The 24,823-nt window shown below is 33.7% G+C and overlaps 1 protein-coding gene across 2 annotated transcripts in view; it reads left to right on the forward strand.

Annotated features, from left to right (window-relative positions):
* Positions 1-24,823, forward strand: part of LOC108905746 (phosphoinositide 3-kinase adapter protein 1) — a 140,464-nt gene that overhangs the window by 17,475 nt on the left and 98,166 nt on the right. The window contains exon 1 of one of the 2 annotated variants that reach the window (XM_018708752.1): positions 10,606-10,717. The exons of the other annotated variant lie outside the window; for it this stretch is intronic. The gene's annotated coding sequence lies outside the window, so the exon portion shown is untranslated. Of the gene's footprint in view, positions 1-10,605; positions 10,718-24,823 lie in introns of those variants that run through there. 2 annotated transcript variants of the gene reach the window in all.

A 24,823-nucleotide genomic window follows, 5' to 3' on the forward strand; every position in this document is an offset into this window, starting at 1 on the left:
CTCTTCAAGTTACTTTAATTGGCATTATCTGGATCCGGTTGGATTTCATTTGTCAATAAAATTTCTAGCGTTTTTGATATAGTGTTTTGTTTTCCTTGCTAGATCTCTAATTTGGTATCTTTCGTTCTGGAGAGTAGCTAACTCAAATGCAGTCATTACTGGAAAAGGTACATTCGGCTTGTGGACTTTAGGAAGGCAATAAAGTTGGGATGCTCTTGTAGTTCCTTAGGAATGTTAGATAATCGAATAGCAGGCGCCAAATTTTTCTCAACTTTCTTGATTAGATTGTTCTTAGCTCTATTGTATGCTGAGTCCTTCAGTATGTTCTCCACTTTGGATATGTACTCTTGTGTGTTCAAGGTGATCGTTGCATTTCCTTTGATTAGTCAGGAGTATGGCATTTCTTCATTTTTCTTGATGATTTGAATTTTAATTCTAGACAGGTTCTGTTTCTAAATTATGGCAGTTCACAATATGTTGTTGCCTCAACCCCTACTTTTTCTGCGACTTCTTAGAGCAGTTGATAATCGTGTTTAACGTCACCACAGAGGCTAGATGACCCAAGTCTTTTACAGATGCATCTATGTGGAATATTTTTCGAGAAGTGCAGTGTTTCAACTTTCCTCTTCCGCTTTGTGGCTTTCTTTCTTATGTGTAAAGTTTTGCTAGTAAACTGAAACTATACATTCAAAAGATTATTCTCATTTTTCTCTAGGTGCTTGCTGGTGCCCCTCGAGGATTTTTAAAGAGACAAGGTGCTGGTTCAGTGTAGGACATTCTTTGAGTTGCGTAGGTTTGGATGTGATGTTTTACCTTCAAAAATGGTGTTATGATCAACACGTCTCAACACCGACATAAGAATGCCAATTGGTACAACTGCTTTCCTTTCCTTGTTCTCTATTTCTTCAGTTTTCTTGAGTTGAAGTAAGATTCCTCGCCGTAGAGGCTCCTTGCCTTGGTTTGCAAGCTTCTGTGGCAGACTATCTGGTAAATTACTTTTTGAAAATTCAATCCTCGAAGAACAGATCGACCAATCTGAACAAGAATGTTGTAAGTAACAATGATGAAAGTAATAGTTGACCCTTATTTAATTGGATAGTTACTAATTAGGAAAGTCTTTTTGTATGTCGGATTAATATTTCGCATGTGTCGCTTCCCGATGTACTAGTTAACATATCTAACAATACCAGGTGACATATTTATATATTTCCATATACCCATATCAGTCTGGTCGAACTAAATGTGGAGGTGTTAGAAATGTATACGCCCGGTTGAACAATGTGCGCGTATTCAAACTGCGTACACAGACAGCCGAACTGGGCGACTGGGCAATAAATCTCAGCTGTTGACAAGTGGTTGACAAATTGCCTAGCAGTGCAGTGCAGCAATGCGGAATTTGTTGTGATTCAGATAATTTTAATTTATCATTACACATTATAAAAATACTTACGTTTCACGTAGTTTTGGCGACATGGAAAGAGATCTCTAGACATATTTAGGAAGTATAAGCAAAACATTTCTCAATGCTAGCACTAACTGCAGTAGGAGGTGAATAAAAATGGGACACATGAACACTACGATTTCCCTATTCGGAACTAATTTAAAATTACCTGTGATATAATATTAGATACATTAGAAATATCTAGGTGGCTATAGTCTTTCCGATCTCAATTGAAGAACCAAGAGGTTGGCAGTATGTACCAGGTTCAGTCGCTGACGCAGCAACTCGGCATCGAAATATTTGAAAAACTTGTTCCCATATTTATTTTGTCATACCCATATCAGTCTGGTCGAACTAAATATGGAGGTGATAGAAATGTATACGCCCAGTTGAAGAATGTGCGCGTATTCAAACTGCGTACACAGACAGCCGAACTGGGCGACTGGGCAATAAATCTCAGCTGTTGACAAGTGGTTGACAAATTGCCTAGCAGTGCAGTGCAGCAATGCGGAATTTGTTGTGATTCAGATAATTTTAATTTATTATAGGCACCTTCTAATAATCATTCATATTACAATCGTGAAAGGGAGAAATTAGAGGGATATTTGGTTTACTAATATTATTACAACATGGCATTTTGGAGACCTTTTGAAATGGAACAAAACGAAATTTACCAACAATATAATAAAATTGTTTGAGAACATAAATAATTAAAATATGCTGTTGGCCAAATGAACATATAACAGAAATGTTCTACACATTATATACAAATTATTATAATTTTTTACCTTTAGTAGAAAACTTTTTTAGGGACGTCTATGAAACTCATTAAATTTTATTGCTAGGCGTTTTTATACATGTTCAACTGACTTCGGAAAGACTATACGTATTGAATTATAACCAATACAACATGTACAAAAGGAAGAATAAATATGTAAAATACTATTGTCTTACTGATCTCACATGTCTGAAAAATCATAACGTGGGGATACGCTCGTTGTGGAGAAACGGTGTTTGGCGAACGCCGCGAAACCTAACTGGCCTCACCCGACCGTCCGCAAAGGAAAGGATGGTGGTGTCGGATTCCGTTCCAAGAACTCCAACTCCACCACCGTCTGCCGACGCTAGAAATAGAATTATTACGGTTTTTAAATTTGTTTTGTTTCTAATCCGAACAGCAGCACCAGCAGCAACAACAAATCGATCTATAAAGCATAACAGCGGGGAACTATTTCTGACTCTGGACGACGACCATGTCATAAAAATTCAGCGCCTCGATGGGATTGTTCGGTGCCACGGAGCGCATTCTTGCACACACTAGGAGCGATTCGGATTTTTTACGAGTTTGGCGTAAGTCGAACCGTTTGTACTTTCGTGAGGGAATAAGGGGACTATTTATAAAGGCCGCGTACAAAGTTGCGCGGAACATGGTCGTTTGTGGGGTTTTTCTAAAAACCTTCGCACCTGATCACGGAGGATTAGTTTGGCCGTATTCCATAACTAAAATAGACGAAAATACACCGTATTGCAGCAGGTAATGAAAACAATTTTGGTACGAAAATATCGAAACGCCAAATAATACTTAGACACACCTTACCTATCTGGAAGGTACCATTAAAAGTGATTTTAACTAGTACGTATTTTTTTTCTAGAAACATTATATTATTATATCTACTACTTAAATATAAGTGTATTTAAAATTAATATTAAAGTCGTCGAGAAAGAAATTAGAAACAATTCAAGCAACAACGCTAAATTAAAACTATTGTTATTTGTTATACTTATAATAATTTAAGATGTTTTCTATATACAGAATGATTTCACTTGAAATTCTCAAACTTCAGGCAAGAATTCAAATTGCATTGTGATGACTGAACTTTTGTCTCAATGTCGTAGCTGTAAATCCAGCTTGCATCTTCCGTTATAATCCTTTGAATTAATGATTCATCATCAATGAATTGTTCAATGAGTTGCCGACTAACGTCTACACGAATTTCTTTCTGTTGTTCGGTCATCAAACGAGGAACAAATTTTAGTCAAAATTTCATGGCTAACCAGATCTTTGACTTTCTGAACATGGGAATCATTAACTGAAGTCGAAGTGAAGTTCGATTGACTGACGACCACTTTTAAATTGTGAAAACCATTCGCAATATTACGTACGACCCAGAACATAATCTCCGTAAGCTTGTTTCAAAAGTTGAGACGTTTCCGTGAAAGTTTTCCCCGGTTCACGAAACATTTATCAGTGCATCGTTGTTCCAGAAAATCGCACATTTCGAAAATCGTCACTTACACTTAAACACATTACTCTCAAATAACAATATCACGAAAATGAGATATCAACAATCCAAGAATATGTGGTTATAGAGGAGATTATGCACAGCGCAATGCTGCCAACTGCATATCTCTATTATCGGTAATTCAAATAGTTCGGTTATTTTCTTAACAGACCTCATATTTTAATAAAAATATAATTTCTTCACTTTAGTCAATAGTGTGCAGCAAGAGTGTAAAAATCTATGCATTTTTTTCGAAAAAATTATAAACTTAGATGGTACCGTTCAAAATCTATTAAAAACCCATTTTCTGTTTACGAATTATTTCAGTTAATTGTTATACTGAATTAATGTGTGAATATATGAATAAATTGCACCAACAGATGAAAATAACGTTTTTTTTATGTAAATAAATTATCCACACGCTGCGTTAGCGACAACTGGGCTCTCGAACAAAAAAGTATTTCATATTAAATTGCAAAATAAATGGTGTTTATTCTGATCATGTACAGTTGGTCTTTCATTGTGCCCCAATATTTTCACTATTTATAGAACATCAAAAAATAAGGCTGCTCTCTTACATGTTTCTTTTCGAAAATGGATAATAAGGAAAAATATATCTTTATCATAGGATTGTAGGTAGGTATTATATTTTTACGATATCTTAAAAGTCTTTTGATTTTTCAATTTTCAAACATAAACTTAGATCATGGCATACCTATTTACACTATTAATCAAATTAAAAACAAATTCAAATTTACATTTGTAGAATTTGTAGCATTAATACTTCGAAACATATTTCGAACAATTTCTATTTTTGAATGTGTTATTGCTTGAAAAAAATTTAAATTTGTCTCTAGAATTGCTTAAATTATTTTTTTTTCTATTAAGCAACTCAACCACGGTTCTTGTTTTTTTTTTTACTTTTTTATACAGATATTTATACCTAAATATTTATTCAAATAAATTCAAACTTTTTTCTAAAATGATATCAGACGGAGTCAAAAATGTTCTTCGTTACCAAAAATCTAGAAAAAAATAATTCACATCAACATTTCATTTCCTCTAAAACTTTTGTGTATTCTGTTTAATGAATATTTATTAATTCCATTCGGAAACAGGCCATTTAAAACTACCCCTTACGCGATATACGCAATACATAGAACTCGAATAGTACTATTTAAATAAATGTCCTAAATTTAAATTATGAATAGCATATCTCAAAAGACTTTTCTGATATCGCAAAACTCTGACACCTACATCCTCATATCTTCGTTATTATCCATTTTCGGAGAAAACATATAAAAAAATACATATTTTTTATAGTCCAGAAACTACCGAGAAAAATTTTGGCCACTCTGTATGATAATATATCATTTATATTGACAAATACAGAGAACAGAAACCTTTGTATCCTGAATTATTACGATTTGTACACTTTTTTCCAATTTATCTAGGAAAGAAAACGTTTTTTTCCGACGTCGAATTTTTCCTAAAATTTTAGGCCTCTAGATTTTTATTTCTGGGGTATACGAAAGGTTTAGGATACGCTCAAGTTTCGAACGCTAGAGATGAATAATTATTGAAGCGTATTCAGCAGATTACTCAATAATTTAGAGAAAATAAGCGTGAAATAAGGATGGTCATTTAATTTATCAGCATAAGAGCACAAGCTTGTTTTCAGCAAGGAAAAGGGTATTTTGAAAATATAATTAATAAAACATTTATGAAATAAGATTAGTTTTAATTGGTTTACGAATTTAAATACGATTAATTGCTTGACCTCCTACTATGGGTTTTTTAATTTTAAAATTAAGTATGCTTCATGCTCCTATAATTTTAACATAACGATAAGGAATAAGTATCAAGGATCAAATGCTCAAACAAAGCCAGCTTGATAAATAATGCAAAATTAATTGTTTGAAAGAAAACGCGTATTTGTTTACTGTGAAAAGACTGAGACTGAATTCCAAATGAAATTTCTTCTCATCTTCTCTCATCTTCTAAGGATGTGTACGATGTAACGACTACATCTCCACAATACTGAAATTCATTCAGAGAGTTAAATTATTTAATATATTTTCACTGAATATTGAGCGTTTTGACAGTGTTGTCCATTTATGACAATATCTGAACCAAAACCGATTAATTTCACAGCAATTCTGTAGATAATTAATAATTAAAAAGATAAACGAACTATATACTTATAAGCGAATGATGTATTATGAACACCCAAAAACATAATATCCAGACCACAACTTACCAATGTTAACTTCAGTTTAGCTCATATTTAGTTCATTTTAACCTAAATCGGAATAAGGTTTTCGAAATCCCTTATTCAGAAGCTTTTTTATCAGTTTGCGACACTGTTTTTATCTCTGTTAAATGCAGTGAAAATAATAACGAAAATCCAGTATTTTGAGTCTGATTCCCTTTCCTTTTAAGTACCTATTTCAAGAAATTTTGTAAAAATATAACTTCTACAATAACACTTTTAAATATGTGTAAAATTTTTCTCAAATAATAGTTTCATTGCATTTGTATAAAGTCACTAGCAAATAATTTCACTAAATGTTGAAAATTAAGTTTTTTAACTACGAAATGAGATGATAAATATAATTATGTCGTCTAATTAGTTTGACTATAACCAAGTCCAGGTAAAAAGAGACTCAATAATAGTTCAGTCGGAATAATATTAGAGAAAACTAGAGAAATATGAATTGTTCTTGCTCAAATTTGAGTAAAATTTGTTAATTTTGCCTTAATAATTTTACTCATAAAACTGCTACTGTACTCATATTAGAAAAGTGAAACTTTCACTCAATCTAGTGCGAATAGAAATTAATACATTATTGGGTGCTAGCTGAGTGAAGTTTCCCTCATTTTTTTCTGTAGTGCAGGTCCGATTTTTTCTTATAAAAGAACACAATAAAGCTTTTTCCAAAACGGTTCAAAAACTAGACGTGAAAGTAGTTTTTCTTTTGTTTACTCAAGAACTACCGAAGAGAGTGATATAGTGCAGATCATTCATTGCTACCTTGTAAAACTGGAACAAAACTGAATGAGTGAGGATTAAGAGAATTAAAATTAAAGTTTTTCCTTTGGAACGTTTTTTTTTAATTGAATGGAGCGTGAACTTTTTTTTAAGAACGATCCACGATTAAAAGTTAACAATGAAGTATAGATGAAAATCAATATAAAAATATATCCAGACAATAGATTTAACTTTCCACAATTACCACTCTGTAACTGTGGAGAAATTGATGCAAAATTATTGTTTTTTAATCAATAATTCGTCGCTGACAAGCTACTAATATGGCGAATGGCGCTAATTTTTGGACTTACTCGCCAAAGATTCCATGAAAAATGTTTAAGATGTCCAAATATTTGTAATGAATATGGCCTGTTCAAATTTGTTAATGATGATTTTCTGTGACGTCAAATAACTTCTTTGATAGTTTAAACCCACAGACTCCTCTTAATTTCAAATTCAGTAGTTCATTTTTGAGTTGACTAAAAACCGTTTTACGCCAAGTCTTTGCAGAATTGTAGAACTCTTAGGAACCATTTTAGAAAAAAGTGTCTTCTTGTCTTTCGCTTACTTTGATCAGGAATCATGTCGCTGTTATATCCTGAATGTCCATGATGAAACACTGAGATGACTCAATATTGATCCCACCATGACAAAATATATTTTATAATTTCAATTTTGCAAACTGTGATGAATATGAAAATTTTCAAACGTCTGAGTTTTCCCAAATTCTATTGTCTTTTCAAAGAAAATTATTGGAATTGCGAATAAAGTTGTTTTATACCGTATCTTACTAGAAAAACCTTGCAACTTCATACTTTTAGTGAAAAATGATTTCCGTTAACTTGTTTGCTTTGTTTCAACTTATATCAATTCCGCTATACACAGAATGCATTTTTAACATGAGGCTTTCTATGCAACAGAAGTAAAACGATTTCTTTTTTAGATAATTCCTACATAATCCCATCCCAACATATTTTTAACTATTCCTGACATCGGGAAGAATATAAAATATATATTTATATATACCGGGACATTTAAATAGCCTCAGCGATGAAAGCAGTCAGAAAAACTCGCCGACGATATCACTTATTGGAGTTGATTTATGGAGGAACTAGGATTGAACCGTTGTTGAACACAGCGCAACACCGATCCCGTGACAAAATAGAAGAAAGTATTGGAAACCGCCCAATTTTATGACACAATTCCTAGTTATATGTTTCCTGTACGCATTTATCTTGGTCAATTATGTTCCAATCCAAGAATTTTATATTATTTCGATTGGTGTTCGTGAACCCTGCAACGCCCACGCTCAAAGGCAGGAACTATTTTCATCTATCGCGCCAAAGTATCAGCGGTGATGTTTTAAAAAAGTACTGGCACCGATGCAGCTTAATAAAACATCAAAAACCAACTTAAAAGAAAAACAAAATACGAGGATATATCAAAGGGGAACAGCAATTTTAATATTTGGAATGCCAAAAATTCGACACCGTTAAATTGAATGGAATTTGTTATTGCAAAATATGGAGCACTTGAATATTAAAAGAAGATTCATAATAAATGTGCAAACAGGTGACCTTCGGCTACCTGACAATATCCTAATCGATCAACGAAGGCTCTTAAGGAATTTTGAATGGCATGCTGTGATACTTCTTAAAAGGCCATCCTAATTAAATCTTCCAACTCTTCCAACAACTGAGGTTTGGTCTTGTAGACAACAGATTTTAAATGACCTCAAAGGAAATAGTCTACGGACTTAAATCTGGCGATCGCGGTGACCATTCAATATATTCTCTTCGCCCTATCCATCTATGTGGAAATACATTATTTAGGTATCGACGTGCGTCAACTCCACAATGATTCGGAACTCCATTTTGTTGTCATTTAAGAGTAGCTCAAGATTTGCTTGGTTTGGAAATAAACAAATCAATGATGGAACAATTTGCTTGCACAAGAGTTGTAAATAACGAGTTCAAAGAATGGACCGATAATGTGTCCTCCAATTATGCCCATCCACACATTTAATTTCTGAGGATATTGAATGTGATTTTCTTCTATCCAATGTGGAGTTTGATCACTCCAATAACGACAGTTATGTCGATTTACAAAACCGTTTAAGCAGAATGTCGATTGCAGAATGTTTCCATTATTCTCAATGTTGTTCATCATTTCCTCACAAAATTGCATCCTTCTAACAGGGTCATCTTCATTTAATTCTTGTACTAAATGTACTTTATAAGGATGAAATTTATTTTTGGATAATATCCTCCTTACTGATCTTTCGCATGTGTGATACAAGGCTACTTGAGGCATTGAAGTTTTTGGTTCTTCTTGTAAATTGAGAAGAACATCCAGTGACTTATCTTCATCTGCAGCTGATTTACGTGCGCTGGATTTTTAACACTTCTCGTTTCCCGAAACTTTTCACAACCCTTGAAACTGTTGATTTTGAATTCGCAGACAGACTCTTATTTAATAGGCTATTTATATAAGCTTCGTTCCAACAGGCAAGAGAATTGGTTCAGACCCCGCACGGAGATTGCGCAGAACGAAATTAGATATAGAGTTGATTCAGGTATTAGTACTTACAGCGTTCCAACAATGATCGAACTAGTTCCGAACTGATTCAGAACCGGTGAAATCGGTACTTGGTCCTGAGCAGGAACTAGAAGGAACTTTTGGAACTTTCTGGAGCATGCGTATTGAATACACAAAATTATAGAGTTATGAGTTATTACACTTATAACCTCTCTATTTTGCGATTATAACCTTAGTATGAGTGATGTAGATGATGATTTTCTGGCTTCCGAGTCGAGCGAAGATTTCGAAATTTTTAGGCATTCAATGAACTTGACAAATGACAGACATGTGATAGTTCAGTACTTATCGAGCGCATGCGTACACAGTAATTCGTTACTGCACACAGTGTGATCCACCTGGTTATCCTGGTTATACAAAAAGAAAATCAGTCTTATAGCCACGCAGTTCTTGATGGATATTAACAATTCCCTATTCTCTGAAACCCCAACATCTGCTACAATATTACATTTAGTGGCTTTTGTTTTGGATAGGTACCTACCTGTAAAGGAGTCTATCTACATTTATGGTATACCTGAAATTTCTGAAGACACTTGTGAGTGGCTCGAGGTAATTAATTCTTTTTTCTTTTTACATCGCTCCATTTATTCTTCTGAAGTCTATGTAGAGGATTCCTTTTTTTTTCCTTTCATGCGTATATCTCTTTTTAACACCCAATAGTGATCTGCCATCATATTTTCATAGTGGTAGACTACCTTGATAGTAACACTGAATAGTATCAAGGTAGATGGGATGAAAATACGGCAGATTACTATTAGATATTAGAAAGAGATATACATATGAAAACAAAAAAAAAAATAGAAAGAGAAATTTTTAGAAATACTGCTACTAAAAACTTAATGCAACTCGATGCACACGTAGTCAAGGTGTGACATCAAACAATTAACATCGACAACTCACAATTCTTTAATATTTTTTGCGCAAACGGTACTAAATTCTGGATAACCCTCGTACTTACAACATACATTTCTAGAAATATTGTTAATATGCTGACACTTCTCGAAACACCCCCGTAAATCACCGTCTAGCCGGTCCTGTTCGAGTGAGCCTGAAAGGCGACCAGGAGCAGTGTTTACCGAAATCTAATGAAGTCATTAGTCGCCGGCAGATGTGAATAAGAGTGGTCGTAAAGTTGCGCCTACAACTAATTTAACGAAGAATCTCGGAGAAATGTATGTTTAGAACTGCACGGGCTGAGGATGGGCGCTCATTTTTTTCTTCAGTGTGCTAAGTTCACTCCGGTAAGATGGGCGCTGGCATGTGCGCGGTGTTTCCGAAAATAAATTCGCACGAACGTGAAAATTCATTGAGGTACGCCTTCGATTTCTGAATTGGGTTCGGATTGAACTTTTGGAATCGTTGATCGTAAGTAGCCATTTCAAATCCAAAAATTAAAAAATATATAGAGTAATCCTTTGTTTTCTGTTTTAAGTAAAATTATTTTTTTTAATTCGTTTGCTATAATGAATTGTTATAGTTAAAGCTTGAATTACACAAATAGTATACTTCTGTTTATTTTGATGAGATAATAGTATATTCTGCACAAGAGTTGAAAATGATCCTTTTTCCGTGAATACACGAACAAAAGTATTTCATCTCATCATTTTTTTTTAATGATATATTATTATTATTTTTATTTAAATGGATAAGAAATTAGTAATAATTTTTTATGTTATTCCACATAAGAAGAAATAGCATCCTTTTCGAAATTGCCTGTGTCACATAGAAGATTATTACTCAATTTTAGTTTCCTCTTTAATATTTTAAGAATGTAGCAAATAGAACTTTCCTTTGAAATTAAGTTAATCCATGAGGAAGTTCATGTAAATTTAGTTAATTCAGTGTTTTAATTAACAAAATAATAAATTGAACATTTTTATTTTCGTCTTAAGAAATAGAATTTTTTTTGAAAATTTTATAAATAAATCTAATTTTACGTAACATCTATCAAATATTAAAAATATATCAAAATATAATATTATACACCTATACCTATATACACAAATGTATAATCTCTTATACATACAATTACAATTACTGGGTACAAGCTTTTCACAAAGAATCTGTAAGAATAGATACATTTTATTTAGTTTTGTTGGTAAATAATAGTTACCTCCTTTATGGTGTAAATAACTATATACCAAATAATTACATGTACAATTATAGTATATATGTTCTAGAAAATACATAAAACTTTTTTGGTTTTAATCTTGTCGAAATTCACTTCACATTTTGAAAAATTGTTTTTTAATTACTTTTAAGTAATGTACTTTTTTACTAATGATTACATTGTTAAACTCGAATAAGTTTGACTTAGGACATTATTAAAAAATATTCAATTAAAAACTAAATTAATTGTTTGTTAAATCTTACTTTACATTTTTTACACACTGTTAGGTATTAGCACATATTAATATGTGGTATTAGGTATGTAAAAATCAAGATAGGTTTAAATTTCGATATCAGGATGCCCAATAATAATATAATAATAATATCTCTACTCCTCATTCTAACTACGAGAATTAGCCCAGAAGTCGGATACTTGTGCGGGAAAGGAGGCGGCATATTATTATTAAGTAGGCCGCATTTGCGCCCAGGAACGGCTTATGTTGCTAGGCTCTAACCACCATTCAGTGCAGGAATGAGGGAAACCTGGAAAACCTCATTAATTAGGGGGATGGTCAAATGCCAACCGGTGTCAATCTCTCACATTGACCCAAGCCACATAATATGTGCCCAAGCCAACATTCTTCCACCCTACCATACCTGCACAGAGGGTGCTAATCCTCCGTACAAGCATAGCTAATCTACGGTCTACCGGCCGCGGGATTCGAAACCCGGGCAGATAGCACACATCGATTTAAGTACTGACGCCTTAAACCGTGCGGCTATCGACCGACTAAAAAAAAATAAATCATTTGTGATCTCATTTGTTTGATCTATACATACAATTCTGACATTTCAATAAAATTTATACAACTTTTATTTTTTTACAATTATTTTTTATAAACAAAAACTAACTGTAGGTAAGATGCTAAATATAGCAAATACACAGTAGGTTGTAATCTAGGAAATCTTTTAATTTCCTGGAAATTCTTACATTTTTCAACGACGTCCAGTGCAAACCGTCTTCCGTTGATATTCCCTATTCTAAATTAGGAAACCCGCAAAGCACTGCAGACCGGTCATAAATATCGCGTCCCTCGATTCCAGAATGTCCCAAAAAACGTCGGGAATGGCATCCCGACGACCGCGACGGCGAAGAAATAGCCGCAGATGTTCGTTGGCCGGCGGCCCTGCCAACCAACCTAATTTTAAATGAAAATAACAAAATGAGAGACGGTTTCATTCATTAAACGGGGATTTTATGAATCGGGACGGTCTGGAGGGGGCGATCTCCTTAATGGAAGCCGTAATTATTCGGTAAATGTCCAATTTGTCAACGACGGGGACCCCTCCGTTTAATCGGCGGAGGAATTTCCATTGAAACGTATTTCGTTTCCGTCACATCTTCATTTTCTTTCGGTAAATTCGCTTGAAGTTTGAGAAGTAAGCAAGTTATGAATGCGACATCCAAAAATACTCTTTTATGATGGAAAGCTACCTAAAGCAGTTGAAAGTTTATGCTTACTTAATATTTTTTGCAAATGGAACAAATATTGAATTTCTATTTAACGAGAGTTTGTTAAACAATTTCTGGGGTAGTTGCCAGGTGGACTAAAGACTCGATTCCAACACCTTTCATGCAATAATAATGCATGCAACTTACAGAAACAGCTTGAAACTACATGAAGCGTACGTCATTGGAAGCAAACAACACTCCAACTACTGTTGCCTGTCGTATTTGACGTCTTTCGATAAGAATTGACTTATCAAACAGTGTCACCCAGTACTCAACAGTCAATGGGTTGATGAGGACTAGGTCTCATCATGGAGTGGAACATGGAATTGGGAAACAATAAGAGTGACACTTTTCCTAGCGCATATAGAAAATTTTACCAAATCTTCATCATTATCAACCAATTTATTTAAAAAATCAATCCGAGCGTCTCGACTACCAACATTTAATTCTCTTTTCCACCATCTTAACTTGTTCCTTCTTCGTCTGTTAAAACTAAAAGCTATTAGGTACCAACTGCTTCCAAAGACATGACACAAATTACACACACGGACACTACTTTAGCTGCTTCAATAGAATTGGGCTTAACCGCATACTGATGTCATACCCTATCCACTCTTCTCTCGGTAGCTCTCGCTAATGAATCCTCGACCTCTAGGAAATGGGTTACTGTGTAATCCTCCAATAACATACCAGACTGATCGTGAACTGGGCGCTGAACGGAATCTTTCGTTGGTCTGCCATTTTTCCATTGCAGTTCCCTCTAACTCAATTGGAAACTAGACTTGATATTCCAGAGAGCAAGACACCCTGGTTTTGTTGCCTTTAGCTAACCTATAACTATCGGAATCATTTTAGAGGTATTTAGTGCTCTATGGGCGATTTGTAGTGTTGGATTCGAAACATGGGCCAATTTCGAAGTAGAAAGCTTATAGTATCTCACAAATCACTGCACATACTGATAATAATACACATTCGACATTATCTGACAAGTTTCATATAGAACCCTAAATTTGTGTACGATTAAAGTTATGACTCATGAACGAGCGACTGCAGATGGCACATGGAATGGAGTCTTAAGAATAGCAGCAGCGGATAGCTACTGCCGATCAACAGGAACGAGCTATGATGGAAATCTTTCTTGACTTGCCTTCTCTTCACTTCGTGGGTACAGTAAAATAAGAAATCTATTCCAAATTCAATTGTAATATAAACTTTGATGTGATAATCGAGGTAATGTAAATATTCAGGGCGTGATTTTTTTAAACATGCAAGAGAAGATAACATGAGGAGTTACAAAAATAGGCAGATCAATACTGTTGTAGATAGTTAGGCGCCGCTGAAGGCATTGATAAATTCAAACGTCCAACTGGTATGAAAATGTCCGGATGAAGCAAAAATTCTGAAGACTCATAACAAATTAGCTCTGATAAGTCACTTGGGTATTAAAGGCAACGAAAAAGCTCAATGATATTTTCGAGTTATAAATGTATATTTTATGAACAAATAAATAGAAATATTTGATGAACATAACGTTTTATTAATTATTATGAATGAATATTTATACCTAGTAATTGTACAGCTATTACATTTAATAACATTTATAAAATCTGGATAATTATTCACCTCGCGATTACTAATTGTCACATTTTTCTCAAAATTATTTGACCGCTCCATTTCAGTCACCGGAAGTTCAATATTATGTGACTGATCCATTAAAACAACATGATGCGACGTACTCATTGTAAAGAATCCCGTTAGCTATTTCATTTTTACTTAAACTGTCAACAACATAACTTTCTGCAGTTGTGGCTGATTTCCACCCACCATATCTCTTAATTGCTAATACATCAACTCCTGTATAAGCCAGTAACGTTGCCGATGTTCTTCGGAATGAATGGCCTGAATATGTTTCAGGATGTTCTAGTTTCAAAAACTGTGCAATCTTATTAGGAATCATAGAAAGGGACTTCTCCATAAAATATGCTAGGAGTGACATTTCAGAAACACCAGTATTTTTGTTCTGGCACCTTCTATGAAATTTCTATATGCTTGTCCGTAGCGCACTTTCGACTTCTCGGGCAATAAAAATCACAGCCAGCATTTGCTGGACTTTCTATTTGAAAATCACTCATTTAGAAATAATAATTCAAAACCAGCAAAATTGCTACTTTTATGTAGCTTTGTTTATAAACACCTTAGAAAGAAACGACAAACTCCAAACAACCAAGGTGACTTTGCAAGATTTCGAATAATGTCAAAATTAATTGATTAAGAAATGTCAAAAAATGAAACCTAATCTTTATTTCATGAACCATAAAGAACTGTGGGAGCAGATAAAATGTTACACACCAAGCAGCAGTTAAGTATCATTTACCAGTCTCGGACTCTATTGCCAGCCCTCCCTCGCTCCGCTCGGGTGCAAAATCGTCCTCAACTGGTAAATAATACTTTATGGTGTAAATAACTATTTGATCAAATTTTCTATCACCTGTCACTGTGACAGATTAGAACTGAAGCAACCTGCATCATTTTCTGGTAAAATGACTACGAGCTTATTAACTCTCTTATTCTCATACTATACAAGTTTTAAACTATGTTTCTAACAATTTAAACGAGCTGTGGAACGTGGACAATGGAGACATACCCCCATTATTCTTAACTTTTCAGGATGCTCGGCGGCATTGTTCAGCATTTACCCTTATATAAAATCAGGTCACGAGAGCAGACAGCACGTATTGTTTACAGCATTGTATCGCTCCGTAAGGAAACGGTTTCCACGAAGGGGATCCTCCCACGCATCTTAAATTTAAGAATAGAGAAATTGGGCGAATGATAAAAGTTTCGTTGGAGAGAAAAGTAAACGTTGCTGTATATCTTCCAATGTTCCAAGTCGAAATAAATCCCAGGCTTTTATGTAAACGGTATCATTTGTTTATTTCGAATAAAAATAAATCGGTGAAGGTTTTTAATGCTTTTCCAATAATTTGAGCCCAAATAAAAATATATACTTTCGTACAAAGCAACGAATTTTAACTTTTTTTTATTAAAGATTGGATTTAACCAAGATAATAACTGTCAAACTTATTTCATTATTTTTTATTTAATTTTTAGAATAATAAAAATATGTTTGCATCATTTTGAACACCTGTGGGGTTACCACGAGAACAAAGTAAAGCAACTGAAGCTTCAGCACCCGAAATATTTTCGAAAACTACACTATTACGAGAAGAACGATGATGAGCTGATTTTCATTAACAAGTTCTGCATCATTTCGTATAAGTTGTTATACATTCTCTGTTTTTTTTGGCGACACCCTTCTATACAGGGTGAGTCATAAGTAGATGTAAAACATTTTATACCAACTTCTCGCTAAAACGTCTGCTAGGGTATTTCCAATACGTAAAAGATATACTTATACATACATGAAAAACATGCAGACACGTAGATTTTTTATTACAATTAAAAGTGAATTATTGTGAAGTACAGTAAGTGCTTTCCTTTGTCAATCGAAGCATGGCTACTTGATTTTAGAAAATAGATTTTCACTTCTGCATTTTTAAAAAACATTTAAACATTTTAATAATTTTATTTTAAAAATTATTATTAATTTTCATAATCATGTTTTAAATTGAAAATACCACCACCACCAGCGATTCCCAGCAGAGTTGCTGAAATTTCCCTGAAACTCCACCACCGTATATAAGGCTGATTTGAATTTTCTGTGGTACTTTGGACGTAGTATTCTTTAAACCAACGTTTGCCTGCTTCGAAATATTGCTACATTGTGCGTAACATTGAATATTTGGTTCAAAGCGTTGAAAGTTTTAATGACTTTCCTGTTGATTCTCCTGAACGTTACAAGAGCAATTTTAATGTAAACACATTGCGAGTTCCCTAAGATGTTTGTATTTACCTAAACTTATTTTCGTTAATTACTTACGTTCGTTTTGAAATACTGAAATGAAGCTTGTTGTGCATCTTTATTACTGATATCTGTACACAAATTTTATGACTATCCAGTATATACAGGGTGTTCCAAAAGTGTATAACCAAAACTCAAGGTGGCATAGAATAGGTTCATATAAAGTTTCATTGTCTACCAGGACTTTCCTCGCTCATATGAAAGAGACAAATGCGATTTTGTACTAAGATAAAAGAAAAAAATATTTACATCGAAGCAACGCTTGACTGATCTTTCCGTTTCAATGTTCATAATTTGTATGTTTTTTTTTTTTCAAAAGCAGTAAAATACTCAAATATAGATACATAAAAAAATTGGAAAAGAAATGAAAATTTCATCAATTAATAATTTTGAGGAAAGAGGCTGTTTTTTAATACCCATTTTTTTTTAATATGATAAAAATTGAATAAATACAAAAGTAGGTACTATATGTATAGAGCTACAATTGGAACATATGGACAGCATTATGAGGAAAAAATATTATTGCTGTTTTTCTTATCAAATGAAATCATATGTACGTATTTTTGGTAGCAAATATCTATAGGAAGGCTAGAGAACATATATTTTAGCTAATTGAAACATATTAGAGCTATGTTAAGCTGTCCAAATTAATAAATATATTGTCGACACGTTTAACGCACATTAAATTACACTTGCAGTTAAATATAGCAAAATTCGAATTGAACATAATTATTCTGGAGAATGAGGTAATTCGCTAATAAAATAGTTTGCATAAACTGAACTCAACACAGTCGTAAACTTAGTAACCAAATGACCTCAGAGTTAACTACTCTAGTCTAACGTTCTCTAACATGAACAAAAGTTAATTAAAAAAAAAATACATTTAGTAACGTAGTAACAGAACCAGACGCTTGCCTCGCGCGACGACGGCCAGAATTCTCCGACTGCCACTAACAATAAAATTAACGTTTAGATTTAATGACTTAATTGAATAATAGCCCGTATTAAGTAACATTTGTAGGACACATATACAAACGCATAATGCCATCTTAATATAATCTTGGCTCCAGATACAACTTAATGCCATAATGTGGTCCAGGAATTTATTAAGACTTTTGGCTTTGTTTTTTCTGGCCAATGATCAACAAGTCAATCCAGAGAAAATTTAATATTACAAGGATTGTTTTCCATTCAGGGTAATTAACATTTAGACCAGTTGGTGTACCTCCACGTTATCATCATCCAAGATGTATTAGCAAAGTGGAGCGGCCAGCTATACTCCGTGATCTAGTACTAATAGTCTTATTTATGAAGACTCGAATTTTAGCAGGAATTTGATTCGGAATTGCCTAGAAATGCATGAAATGTTTGTTTTACTTCAAAATTCAATGAATTGTACGAACTTTGTAAATATTTGGTGGAAGAACTTGATTTGTTGAGTTCTCTGGCAGTTGGAGTCATATTATACAATTCTGACATGGTTGCCACGTTTATCTTTTCACAGTTGTTTCATTCCGGGCGTTCCTTCTACCGTAAATTTCACGTCACAGTCTCAGCTACACACTCTCCGTACTTGAAATGAATTTTCACAATCTGTTCATTCTGCCTATTCAAATCCTGCGTTACTTTTGGGACCACCCTTTATAAACAATAGCTGATCTGAATAGCGATACAATTTCCAATTAACATGTTGTTTAAGTGTAAATCTTCTGTTTTAAAGGACTTCTCCATTCCGTTCTAGAATGGCATGGTCTTGTTTAACACCACTATTAAAAAAAAGGTGACACAATGAATAGTTCACGACAACGTACCTTTGAAGAAGAACTGAAACTAACCAGATGAAGCTGGAATAAAAGACTTTGATCTAAACGCGTTCTCTGCATCAAAAAACAATCCACAGGCCCAAAGGACAAAACATTTCTTTCAGAAAATTGTATTATTATTCCGTGAGTAGTTTACTGAAAAAGAGGATTATTGGTTAGAAAAATATCACATCGTTTGCATTTCTAATTGTCTTAAAATGTCCTTTTCAATATAATGTAAAAAAAAAACTTTGTTAGTTGTCTTTTCTGTGGGATCAAATATCTTTTGCATACAGGAAAGTGGGAACTTTAAGAAAAATTCTATAATTTCTTTAATATTCTCCTCACTCCTTCAAATGTTTCCTAAGATCGCAGGCCAACAGGAAACGCCCACTAGACAAGAAGGCATTTAGCAGCTAGCACAAGCGAGGGAAGCGAATCAGAAGCAATAAATCGCATCCAGCTTGAATTATTTGATCAATAAAGACGTAATACGTGACGGCTAAAAATACATCGACTTGTGCTTACAGTCTCGTTAGACACACATACAAGGATGCGAGCACGGTGTACTTATCATCGCGAAACGTGAGCAATTGAAAAACGTAATTAATGTTTTTATTGTCGGACGTAATGGCCAGAAAAGTGATTTAGGCGAAGGCGAGAATGTAAATTTGCAGAAACAAGTGATGAAACTGAGGATATGTTAATAAAGGTTGAAAACTCGCCAGGATTATGGCATTCTTTCATTTCGCATGTAAATTTATCACAAAATAATGTAGAGGAGGGTACGGCAAAATTAAACTTCATTTAAGGATTCATTTTTCTCGGCAAAACGAGAGGAGGCGGCGTCGCTACAAACTTTCAAAACACCTCTCGTGAAAACAAACTAAAAGAGAGTAACATTTTTTCCTAAAAGCAATTTCTAAGTGCTGTATATTTTTGTACATTTAAATAGGTTGCTGAATTCCGCTCATCGAAAGTGGAACACCCTTTATATAATAAATTCCTCCTGCTATAAGTTGTAACAGAATCTCGGACGGTTCGTACCTGCATTGAAAACATGTGAGTCACGGTTTTAATTTTAACCACTAATATGGTGCAAAGATGTATGTTTTGCGGTTTATTTCGGTTGTGCGGGAGTAACGTGCCTGCAATAATATCCCCCGTACGATAACAGCGTACAGACTATCGACATTCCTGGCGGTTGGCGTACTCGATTAATTATTAATACAAGGCGACCGACTATGTTCGATTCCGTCGGAACAGAGGAGGTCGAAATTAAACATATCTCGAGAGCCTTTAAGGGCCATATTAATGATCCCCCACAAACGGGCGGGTTAGTATGTTCCAGGAAAGTTATGCGGTATGAGAAAGTTTACCTCGGAGCGTTTATTTTGTCGAAACAGATGTGATACTGATGAAGTATGAGTAAGTTGGTGGCCTCGGGATTCATATCTAATACTCTAGTTTAAACACCAAAACAACCAAAACTAGGTACTCTGAAGTTGGTCATATTTTCACAACGAAAAGAAATCGTTTAGATCAATTTTTATCTTATACTTCATCGAATCTCCAATGGCTTCCAAGAACCAACCAATTGGTGTAATTAAATGAAGAAACATAAATGCTGCCAAACAACCTTTAAGGTCAAAATATGATCTTAGTTCAAAGTTGCCTCATATCTCAAATGTTGCCTAAGTATAACCCTTTATTGACTCATATAATTCCAGCAAAGTTAAATCATTTTTAACCACACATATGAACCGTTTAAAGTGATACTTAAAATAACATTATTTCATCCACCGTTTGATGGTTGTAAGATCAGCACCTTTATTGGCCAATAAAGTTGTTGAAGTGCACCTCATACAGTGGCCAGTATCTATATGCTTTTGGATTTGCGATATTCAGGAATGAAGCAACTATTGAGGGTATCTTCGACAATGTGTTGATTCCAATAGGCTGAGAAAGACATTTTTATTAGTGTATCTTAAAAGGAATCTGTCTTGTGTTGGGCGAATTGGGCAAATATATTTTCTACATATATCAACAGCGTTCACACAAAAATCGTTCTTCTATAATTGTAAATCTTCTTGAAATGCCCGTCTTGGTGTCAGGTATTGAAACATCAAATTTGTCAATTCGCAGCATCAACAGGCACCAGAAACCTTCATTATTAGTGCAACCTAACAACATGTAAATGGTAAAGAGAAACATTCTTCAATGTGCTTTTTCCAAAATTGCTGCTTTTTTCCCTTTGTATCCTCACTCTTCAAATAAGCAGTAAGCTTATTATATTTTCGAATATTTATATTCTTTATAGATCTTTATAGTAGCTTTCGACATCGAATACTTCGACAACATAGATGAAATTACACATCTTTTCTTCAAATTTAAAAGATACGCTAGCACGACTTCTTCATTTATTGTCATTACTCTCAGTTTTTTCCTCCATTCGTTAAATTCGGCGAATACTTTTCCGTAATGTTCCCTGGATTTTGCAAGCAATAAATGGAAAATTGCTTCTTAAGCTTCTTCAAAACAGCCACAGGAAAACGATTACTTTCTTGCATTTTTACCAAATTCAGATAGAACTGTTTATTAAATAATTTATAATCAACAACGTACCATAGCAACCACTAGGTAATAACAAAACCTACCACGTTTCATTGAGTACTAGTAAGAAATATCAAGTCGTGCGAATATTTTTTTACTAAATTCCAATAATTCCACAAATATGAAAGTTCTCTAGTTTAAACATTCGTGGATAAAATGCTACTTAAAACACTTATACAATAAATAACTATTATTTGGATCTTCGTGAGCTGTCAAAGTTAAGTTTTATCAACATTTAGATATGTGATCAGATAACACTTTGAACTATCAGGGCGCTTGTCTACAGTGGCTGACGACTTGAAACAAATATGCAAGTTACTCTAGTGTATTCAAGTCCTACATTCCTATCGAAATCTGCTAAAACTTTGGCTAAACCCTGAATTAGTTGATCAATCTTGCTATAAGAGTAAGCAATGCCAGAAGTACAAGCGAGCAAGCAGGAAAACTATGGTGAAACTTTTCTAATAGCCTTCATTCAATGTATCGAAAGTGTCTGTGCCATTCATTTATAACAGCTTAAGGATTATTTGTGATTCCGATTTAATCACTTCTAATGAGTTTGCTAAATAATTTAGTAGTGTACTGTCAATCAAAGGAACTTAATGGGTTTGTGTCAAGTTATAATGGATTTGTAAGTTCCAGTTCTCTATATGATTTGAACGTCACGACAGAAAGGGTGCGTAAATTATTAAAAAGACACTTCTGAATCCGGCAATACCTCACCAAAAATTATAAATGAATCATATCGTACAAATGGCTACTTCTACTAAATAATGCCAGTTGTTATGTGCTTTATATGGGAAAAAATAATTGGCACATTTTTATAAAAAACCCAACTCATTGGATTTAATTTTCAGGCAGACTTATGTGTGGTAGTTTCAAAAGGCTTATATTAAATAAATATTGCAAATAAACCTAATTATTTGTTATATTTATCACTCTATTCGGTTTTTCGAAATGGTGCACTTAATTGATCAAACTCGATTTCTTCTAGAACACTAGAATCAGTTTGCATCAAATTTAACATTCTACATGAGATTACTGATACTGGTACTTCAAAATCTTTGACACATATTTTTTGGTTGACGACTGTAAAACCAGATGGAACATGTCTATTTACTTGACGATTAAGAGATATGTACCATTCAGATCAATTTCAACCAAGGCCATCGCTGCCTTTGCATGACAATGCTAATCAGCAAATTGATGTGGATATCTAAGAATTCCTTCAGCGTTCCAATTGAAAGATTTTGGATCACCAATCACATAGTTCAGATATACGAGTAGGTCAAGCGATTTTCAATTAATTCAATATCTTAAGTATTTCTTGTATGAAAACCGGATTAAAAACAGTGACCAATTAAAATTAATATTCAAAATATACAAAAATAGTTAAACGATTTTTGTTTAAAGACAAAACGGGTGTCAGATTCTGGAAAACTCTTGTATGTTTACTTGTTATCAAAAAATAACATTCCACTACTGGAACTTTATTTTAGTTCCTGATAAATTAAACGGGCGCTATAAAGTTTTACGACCTTTATTCATTGTTTTCATCTACTTTGATAAGTTTCCCAGAATGTTTTAAGGTTATATTGTGTATCCACAACAAATAATATTGGAACTGTTGACCTCTGAACTGAGATACACGATGATAAATGCACTGGGAATTTTTCAGGCCGTTACATAATTATTTAGGCTAGTAATTCGATGAGCTGCATCCTGTGTCAATTGTGGTATTAGTAGTACTACAATCGAGAGTAAAGTATACAGGGTGCCGATGAAGATTGGGCCGCTGATTAAAACAAAATATAAACAAAAACTTGTTAAGTTGACTTACAAATATACATAATTCATTCACAATTAACACTGGCATAAATTTGATGACGCAAGACTTACCCTAACAGCCTCTTTGTTAAAAGCAACATATTTTTATTTAAAAAAAAATGGTGATTAACATTCTCCAATTGCTTCCAAAATTTACACTAAACAATAAAAAAAAGAAATTCTGCAAATCCTGTGACTAAACAAAATCCGAGCTCGTCGACGTTTCGAAAGACACATCGCTCTCTTCTTCAGAAAAAACTACGAAACTCAGCTAGTTACTTGGATGTTTATCGACCGATATGTTTCGAATGTGGGTGAGATATAAATTACAAAGTTTATCACATCTCATACAAAGCATTGCTTTATAGATACTATGGGTAATATGGAAGCATGATTAGTCGCAATATCATTAGTTAAAAAGCTTATTTTGTCTAGTGCAATGCTAGAATGCTAGAACAAAGCAAAAAGATAATATTACCTGGCTATTCCCACCCAGCAAACTACCCATATATCAAAATTGAACGACAAATGTCTATTGAGTGTTTTTTATGTGGTGCCATACTTTGAAAAATCAGAAAGTTAAAAATTATAATAAGCAGGTCAAAGATTGCCATGAAAGTGAAAGCAAGTACCAATCGAACAAAGAAATAATACAGGCACCATAAATTTAACACTTTTAATTGTGTTCATAGTAAAAATAAGAATTAACGTACAAGAAATGTAGGTAATGAATTATAAATATTAAGTTGTTAAACAAAAAATTGCAAAACAATCTATATTAAATATTAGTTTTATCGAACTATGGACTTTTACTTTTGGGATTTTATAAAACAAAAAGTTTATAAAAACAGACCAAGGAATTTGGATAGATGATTATTTTTAAATTTAAGAAGAGGATTAGAAAAATGTGTTCGACTGGAAAGAGGTTTGGTGGAGAAAGCTAAAGCTTAATTTAGATTAACGTTTTGCAGTTTTTTTTGTTTAAGAAATTAGTATTTATAATTCATTAATTTTTTGTAATTTATTATGTTTATAATTAATTAATAATAATTAATTAATATAATTAAAAGTATTAAATTTATATTGCCTGTATTCTTTCTTTGTCCTATTGGTACTTGTTTTTTACTTTCATGGCAACCTTTGACTTGCTTATTATAATTTTTAGTTGTCTGATTTTTTAAAGTTTGACACCACAAAAAAACACTCAATAGACGTGTCGTTCAAAAAACCCCGCACAGAATCAATGGAAAATGGGTCAAAGTCGATTTTTCTCAAATTGCAGTATGTTATAGTTTTTGACTTTCTTCTCAAAAGTTATCATGGGCCCAAAATGATCCTATGAATAGTTTCAGAGATAAAGAAGGGGGAAGTATGTGATTTTGGCTATAGGACTGAGTAAGCTTCACGAAGTTTCAAGTTGATCACCTGGAAATCAACTCAAGGTCATTTCATTTGACTTAATCTCAATTCAAGCCCCTCAGATGACCTTATAGTGCTAAGCTATCCCCGAACTCAGGTTCAGCAACCTCAAAAGCATACATACTTACAGGTTAACTTTCGTGAAAGGCCTTTTCTTTACTTCGACCTTGAAATGATCTTGACTTGACCGAAATGTGACCTTGTTGGGATAAGCTATCCCCGAATTCAGTTCTCTCCAAAAAAAAAACTTATATACGCACTGGTTG

Source organism: Anoplophora glabripennis, unplaced genomic scaffold (genome assembly GCF_000390285.2).
Source record: "Anoplophora glabripennis isolate ALB-LARVAE unplaced genomic scaffold, Agla_2.0 scaffold31, whole genome shotgun sequence".
Classification (NCBI taxonomy): domain Eukaryota; kingdom Metazoa; phylum Arthropoda; class Insecta; order Coleoptera; family Cerambycidae; genus Anoplophora; species Anoplophora glabripennis.